We start from the raw sequence: 8,587 nt of genomic DNA, 5'->3' as shown, positions 1-8,587 counted from the left end.
CTCGCCATCTGCGTCCGCCATATCTTTGGAATAGGCCGCCACGAGCTAGGCGTGGGCGGCCGTGATCTGGGCTCTGGCGGGATCCGTCGTGGCAAGGTATGACGCGCAGGAACGGATGGTTGCTCAAACTCTCTCGGTGATTGCCAACTCTTCGGCCGTGGGTTGCCGACCGTTGTCGGAGAAGCTTCGTTCAATTTGTGCGGTGACCGCCACGAGCTGGGTGTGGACAGCCTCAACATGGTAGTGGGCGGCCTCCATCAGCACTAAGGCCGCCTCTGCGGAACGGACAACTGCTGTGCCGCTCTCGCCAGTTTCTATCCCCGAGGCAGATGCTGCCGCCGCCGCCTGAGAAGCAACAACGGCCATTTGGGCTGCCTTAGCCACCTGGACATAGACTGCGGTCGCCCTCACTAAGCTTGTTAGCACGCGCCTGGTGGCTACGGCCGTGTTCTCGCTAGAGTGGGCCACCGAAGTTGCCCTCACGACGTGGGTCCACGTCCCCATCTTTCACTGGCGACGAATGAACAGTGAAATGATATTTGGGGAGTGAGCTAGTGTGCTTGACACGCGGCTGTGGACTGTAGCCGATGCACCTTCTCGCGTAAGCCATAGGCGTACTATAGACCGACGGTGCCCCAACATATTTTGTGTTGCATCTCTCCTGGTTGGTGATAATAAACTGTGTGCGATCTACTGGATTTATCGTCTTGATTTAACTTATGTAATGGGGTCACAGCTACAAAGGATCATGTTTGAATTGCTAGAACTTTTATCTGCAGTGAACATGCAACTATAGGTGTGTCAAAAAATGGAATTATTCAGGGTTCGTTTGGACGTTTTTGTACATTAACTTGGTTTTGCAGGCATTTCAGGTGCATAATTCTAATTTGAACTACATGCATGTTCTCTAGTGCATATAAACGGGTTGAAAAATCAAATATCTGTCCTTGGTTGCATGCTTAGGTCCCATGCAAGAAATGGGAATGAATGTCACACACCCTGCCACCATAACTCGGCCGCAAACATTGACATACCTGGTTTTTAAATTCTAGTAAATCTAAAACTCGTTTGAAATTCATGAAACTTGGCATGCTATCATGGAGCGGCATCAACATGCCGTGGTAAAAAATTTGTCCCATTCGGGGCAGGTTTGGGTATAAGCTTCTCACAAACCAGAACTTCTCACAAAAAGTGTGATGGTTTCAGTAGGGAACGTGCCACCTTTGGGGACGAAACGATATCTGTTGCCTCTTATTGCTTTCAAAAAAATTCGAGTGTCAACATAGAACAACATGAGTGTTGTGTTTAATTTTGGAATTTTTCGGGGTTCATTTGGACATTTTTATACATTAACTGGGTTTCCCAGGCATTTTATGTGCATAATTCAAATTTTAACTACATGCACATTCTACAGTGCATATAAACTGGTTGAAAAATCAAATGTCTTTCCTTGGTTGCATGCTTAGGTCCCATGCAAGAAATGGGAATGAATTTCAAACACCCTGCCACTGTCACTCAGCCGCGAACATGGAGATACCTGGTTTTTGAATTCCAGTAAATCCAAAACTTGTCTGAAATTCATGAAACTTGGCATGCTATCATGGAGTGGCATCATCATGCGGTGGTAAATTTTTTGTCCCATTTGGGGCAGGTTTGGGTATAAGCTTCTCACAAACCTTAGCTTCCACAACAAGCGTGATGGTTTCGGTAGGGAACGTGCCACCTTTGGGGACGAAACAAGATTCGTTTGCTCTTATTGCTTTTAAAAAAAATCGAGTGTCAACATAAAACAGCAGGAGTGTTGTGTTCAATTTTGGAAATTTTTGGGGTTCATTTGGACATTTTTATACATTAACTAGGTTTTCCAGGCATTTTATGTACATAATTCAAATTTGAAGTACATGCACATTCTCTAGTGCATATAAACTGGTTGAAAAATCAAATGTGTGTCCTTGGTTGCATGCTTAGGTCCCATGCAAGAAATGGGAATGAATTTCAAACACCCTGCCACCGTCACTCGGCCGCAAACATTGAGATACCTGATTTTTAAATTCTAGTAAATCCAAAACTTGCTTGAAATTCATGAAACTTGGTATGCTATCATGGAGCGGCATCAACATGCTGTGGTAAATTTTTTGTCCCATTTGGGGCAGGTTTGGGTATAAGCTTCTCACAAACCTTAGCTTCTCACAACAAGCGTGATGGTTTCGGTAGGGAACATGTCACCTTTGGGGATGAAACGATATTCGTTATCTCTTATTGCTTTCAAAAAATTTCTAATGTCAACATAGAACAACAGGAGTGTTGTTTTTACTTTTGGAATTTTTCGGGGTTCGTTTGGACATTTTTGTACATTAATTGGGTTTTCTAGGCATTTCATGTGCATAATTCAAATTTGAACTACATGCACAAGCTCCAGTGCATATAAATTGGTTGAAAAATAAAATATGTGTCCATCGGGGCATGCTTAGGTCCCATGCAAGAAATGGGAATGAATTTGTAACACCAGGGCACTGTTGATTGCCGGCAAAACATTGAGATACCTGTTTTTTAAATCTAGTAAATCCAAAACTCGTCTGAAATTCATGAAACTTAGCATGCTATCATGGAGCGGCATCAACATGTCGTGGTAAATTGTTTGTCCCATTTGGGGGAGGTTTGGGTATAAGCTTCTCACAAACCTTAGCTTCTCACAACAAGCGTGATGGTTTTGGGTGGGAACGTGCCACCTTTGGGGATGAAACGATATCTATTGACTCTTATTGCTTTCGAATTTTTTCTAGTGTCAACATGGAACAACAGGAGTGTTGTGTTTACTTTTGGAATTTTTCGGGGTACGTTTGGACATTTTTATACATTAACTGGGTTTTCTAGGCATTTCATGTGGATAAGTCAAATTTGAACTACATGCACAAGCTCCAGTGCATATAAATTGGTTGAAAAATCAAATCTGTGTCCTTCGGGGCATGCTTAGATCCCATGCAAGAAACGGGAATGAATTTCAAACACCAGGGCACTATTGATTGCCGGCAAAACGTTGAGATACTTTGTTTTTAAATTCTATTAAATCCAAAACTCGTCTAAAATTCATGAAACTTGGCATGCTATAATGGAATGGCACCCGACATGCTGTTGTATTTTTTGTGTCCATTTTGAGAGAAGGCGCACTTGAATAACAGCCAACAAAGGCATTTTGAAACAAATAGCTAGCTGCCACTGTAACATCTCAAACATTTTGTATAATTTAAATTGTGTGCATTCTGTTAACCATTCAGGTGACACCATGCCTCACTCTTTTAATTGCTAGGTGGTGCCGTGCGGACAGGTGCTTGAGTGCTTGACTAAACGGAAGGCGTCCTGACAGCTTCCCCAGGAAGCCAAGAGAAAATGTGCCGAGCAGGATTTCTGCAGCTCTTGATCGCAAACGTTTTAGATAGAACACCCGTATGCAAAGTGAGATCTATTGTCTTCCCCCATAAGTCAAGGGAAAATCCGCAGCGCAGGATTTGTGCATCCCTTCAACGTAAACTGTTGTTTTGGATGACCCGTGTGCAACCACGTACAAACAATTTGGTAAGATTTGCATCTGTCATTTGGGTATGTTGCCATTTGTCAATCCTTGTAACACTGCAATTTGTCAAAATATGCAGCTAGAAATCACTAGCACTAAAATTCAACTCGACAGCTAAAATTCAGTAATTAAGCATAGATTTCATTCATAGATTAAGTAATTAAGAATAGATTTCATTCATAAATTGTTGCAACTAAAATTCAGTAATTAAGCATAGATTTCATTCATAGATTAAGCAGTCATTCTTAATTTATACAAACAGTTCAACTCGACAGCTGAACCGACCAAACTTTTCCCCAATTGTTGCCAACCACGTACTGAAATAGATAGTTCAACTATATATACTAGCTAATTTTAAGTATGTTGTACAGTTCGACCACACATCTATAGTCAGATGAACTGAACAAAATAGCCTCAAAATACTAGTACTACCACGGAGGGGCTTTGTGCTACTTCCGGCAGCCTCTCCTCTGCCGAGCGCGCTCAGTAAGAGGCAGGGGAGAAGGAGGAGCCTACCGACGAGCTGGAGAAATGCAATACAGTGCCTGCTGTTGCTGCACGTTCAGCGACGCTCGCCAGCTCGAACGCCCACTGCCGCTCCAGGCGATCCCTCTCAAAGCGGCCAGACTGCTCGTAGATCTCCCGATTCCTGGCCTCTGCGTCGGCGTGTGCTGCGGCCACAGCTGTGGTAAGGCTCTTTGCATGATCGATGAGATGCTCCTCCTCCTCCCACAGGAACTCAATGTAGCACGCAAGGTCGCTGACGCACGTGCGGGCCTCCACCTTTGCCTCCCTCATTCGGTCAGCGGTGGCGGAGCGGGTGATGATCCCGGCAGTCGACGGTGGGCTAGCAGCCACGGCGGCCCATGATGGGGTGGCGGTCACGACTACCACCTCCCGCCTTCGGGCCTCACTGGCGGAGCGGGTGATGGCCACGGTGGCCGACAGTGGGGTGGCGGCCACGACGGCCACCTCCCGCCTTCGGGCCGCGGCGGTGGAGCGGGAGATGGCCCTGGCTTTCGATGGTGGTGTGGCGGCAACGGCAGCTGGCAACAGCTGCCAACGGGCAGTGGCGGTGGAGCGTGTGCTGGGTGTTCCGCGCACACCCAATAGGGACGCCACGCGCACTACACTACATCGGGGCTGTGCCGCCGCCGCGGTGTAGCCTCCCAGATGGAGCTGTCCTCTGATGACGGCGGAGTGGCTATGCGACGACGACGGACTGGTGCCATTGGCGGTTGTTGGAGAAGCACATGAGAGAAGCTACAGGGAGGGAGGGGAAAATGCGACGCAGGACTCGCCGGCCATGAGGGTTTTTATAGCAGACTGGTAAGCATTGGGATTTTGGGGGATTTCACCGAGTCGGGTGGGAAGCTTGCGCGGGAACCTGCTGGGCTCACTGACGATTCACTGGCGCCACCGTTTGGCCAAAAGAACGCCCCCGCGTGCTGCGCAAGCTTGCGCTGTAAGCCGTCTGCGGAAAAGAGGTGACAACACGTGCGAGAGGAGCACGAAAGGACATGTACACATACGGTTAATACAATTTTTTTTGCAATGAAATTACCTACTATACCCCCGTCCCAGTTTATTAGTAGGATTTAACTAATAAAATACTAATGCATGTCACCAAAGATTATATCGTTGGAGTCGTATTTGAACATAGTTTCCAGCTATACAATTTTTGTAACATGCATTAACACTTTTTTGGTTAAATTTAAGGTTATATACCAGCAAGCGTTTGCCCGCAAAACACACGGCTTATTGCATCACAAACAGCTCGGATGGATCAACTGTATGCCACGTATCGCACACGCAACTCTAATCTGATTCGTGCTTGATGTCTCCGACATCGCCCGCACAGTTTGTCTTATTTGCCACGTATCACTGTGCCGGCCTCTGCTCGCGTCCCTCGACAAGCTCTGCTCGCCGTTAGGCGCCGCGGCGCGCTCTGGTCACGTCCGTTGATGCGCTCTGCTCGCGTCCGTCGTCGCGCTCGGCTTGTGGACAGCTTTTCCTTGCGCGTTCAACTGCTATATATATATATATACATATACATATGGTTGCTCGCGGTTGAGGCGACCGCGGAGCGCTCTGCTCGCGTCCCTCCGCGCGCGCTATGCCAGCGGTTGGGCATGCGCACAATCACGTCGGGGGCCCCATATGCATGCGGTTGCGCCGCGCGCGTTTCCACGCAATGCAGTTACGTGCGGCACGATGGAGTTACGCGCTGCAAATTAGAACTAGCATCAGGGCCTGCTGATATTCCTGGCCGTCCGGCTTCCCCTTTAATTCCCGCAGCCATTATAACATTAGTCTCTTCGACCTTTCGATCGCGCCCCACAATAGAACAAGCACACCCACGACGACACATAGAGAGGGGATGTCCAGCGGTGCTCCGATGGAGTTCGGCGAGCATAGAGTGGAGACCCACGCGAGGAAGACGGGTCTCTCGGTGGTGTACACCATCGACCCGACCATGGTGGACGACTACGTCAACGACGTTGATCAATTGCTTGCTTGAGACAAGTACAAGGTGGTCGGCATCGACCTCCAGTACACCACCGGTCGTCTCGGCATAGATCAGAAGCTTGCCGTCGCCTAGTTGTGCTTGGGCCATCATGTCCTCATCTACCACTACTGCATGGCCACAGAGCCTTGCGACTGTTTCAACAGGTTTGTCAACAACACCGACTACAAGTTCGCCACGGTGGAAACCACCGACGATGTAAACGCGCTCCATGTTACGGGCTTGGCCTACAAGAACCTTGTTGAAATCCGTGACCACTACAGGGTCTGGGGGTAGCACGAAGAAGGACTCCCTGGTCAAACTCGCCTCGGCCATCATCAACACCTACTATGAAAAGATGAAGCAGGATGCCCAGAGAACAAGTCCGCTGTCCTGGCACAGGGCCTGGATGCGGGAACTGGATGAAACTCACCTCAGGTTCGTGGCCAAGAGCATGTACACATTCTACGAGATGCACAGGCAGATCATTGACATGAGGAAGTGCCTCATTACCAAAATCCATGAGACCGGATCGAGCCACAAGCATAGCAAGCGTCACAAGAAGTAGATGATGATCAGATGATCGTTTATGCTAGTTAATCATGCATGTAATATATAGTTTACTTTAGTGGTGTGTGCAAATGCCATGGTTCTAGTAGCCACCTATGTAAGTGGATGTTTAATTTGGTTATGCAAGCATGTCCTTATAAGTGTGTGTGTGTATATATATACATATATAGGGTGGGTCTATTATGATAACACCCCTTAAGAGTCTTATTCTAATAACACCAGCCTTATTCTGCACCATCCCCCACCAGATCGCCGCCGCCCCTCCCCTCCCGACCTTCTACCGCGGCAGCGGCCTGGGAGCGCGCGCTGCCGCCCCTCCCCTCCCGACCTTCTATCACGGCAGCGGCCTGGGAGCGCCGCCGCCCCTCCCCTCCCGGCCTTCTTCCGCGGCAGCGGCCTGGAAGCGCCGTCGCCCCTCCCCTGCCGGCCTTCTTCCGTAGTGGCGGCCTGGCAGCGATTCCACCCCTCCCCTCCCCGCTTTCTCCCACAGCGGCGGCCTGGGAGCGCCACCGCCCCTTCCCTCCCGGCCTTCTTCCGCGGCAGCGGCCGGCAGCAACGCCACCCCTCCCCTCCAGGCCTTCTTCCGCGGCAGCGGCCAAGCCGCGCCGCCGCCCATCGCCGCTCAGCCTTCTTCCACTGCAGCAACCGAGCAACGCCTCCCCCACCAGCATATCGGCCTTCTTCCATGGCAGCAGGTCGGTAGCGCTGCCATTGAACTCCTCCGGGCCTGCAATTAGCTGCACTTCATCAGATGTGGATTGGTGCTGCCTCGACATCAAACCAATTCAAGCAAGGAGGGCTGTGCGCAAGGTTCCTTCATCCACGGCAGCTTCTTGGATTAAGTCTGCAACGACCTTCAGAGCAAATCCTCCGTCTCCGTTCAGCTTGAGCAACGTCCAGACCGCTCATGAACTTCTAAAGGGCAAGTGGACTGCACAGGCGAACACGAAAGTTGTGCAGACGGACGAGAAGAGAACTTCCTCTTGCAAATGCAAGAAATCACTGCAACACGAGGTAAGCAGTACACTTCCTCAACCATATCAGTTTAGTTATTCCAGACAAAGAAGTACACGTAGTCCAGTACTCCTACAAAAATGATGCAATGCGGTTTGCTTCGGTTCGTTGTGGGGGAAAATGCAGTGAACTTGCTCGGTTATGCAGTACGCTTGTGTAGGTTCATTACGGACAACGATGCAGTGCGGTTACTTCAGTTCACATTGCAGGGTGATGCAGTCAGCATGCATTAGTTTTGCAGTACCATTTGTAACACATTGCAGTTCGCATGATTCAGTTCATTTTGCCTGACAATGCAGCTCGGTCATTTTGTGTGCAGGAAATGACGTTCAGGAGATACAAAATGCCAAGCATAATTGACAACCCAGGGAACAACAACTTTCATAAGAGTAAAGCTTCTTCTGAAAGCAATACTGGCCGGGTTACCCCTGAGATTCCTCGAGGATTCTTCACGACAACAAACAGGGTGCACTACTCTCCGGAAGAGGATTTTTTCCAGGGAGAAGAGGTAGTCGAGCATGACGACGATGTCACCTTCATCTGGGAGGGCACTCACCGACAGGAGGATGAAGATGACGACGATGAAGATGGCCCAATAACAGTTCTCAACCCAGAGTATAAGCACGAGCTCACTACGTTTGGACAGCATGTCCGAATAGACAATGATGATGCAGTTGAACACGATGTTGCAGCAAATGATGATGATGTGCCACCGCTCCAAAATTTTCAAACCAATCCACTGAGACATCGTCACAACACTAGATTACCACCACGTCCACTTGCTGCAACCCAAAACAGAGCTCAGCGTCCACCTGCTGCACCGAAAAACAGAGCTCCAAGCAGAGCTGCTGCATCAACTTCGACAAAGCGACCACCAACGGTGCCTTGGTCAAAAGTCAACAGCAGGTACAAATCCTCCTCACTAT

The sequence above is a fragment of the Aegilops tauschii genome, chromosome 6 (assembly GCF_002575655.3).
Source record: "Aegilops tauschii subsp. strangulata cultivar AL8/78 chromosome 6, Aet v6.0, whole genome shotgun sequence".
Taxonomy (NCBI): Eukaryota; Viridiplantae; Streptophyta; class Magnoliopsida; order Poales; family Poaceae; genus Aegilops; species Aegilops tauschii.
This window is presented reverse-complemented; position numbering follows the sequence as displayed.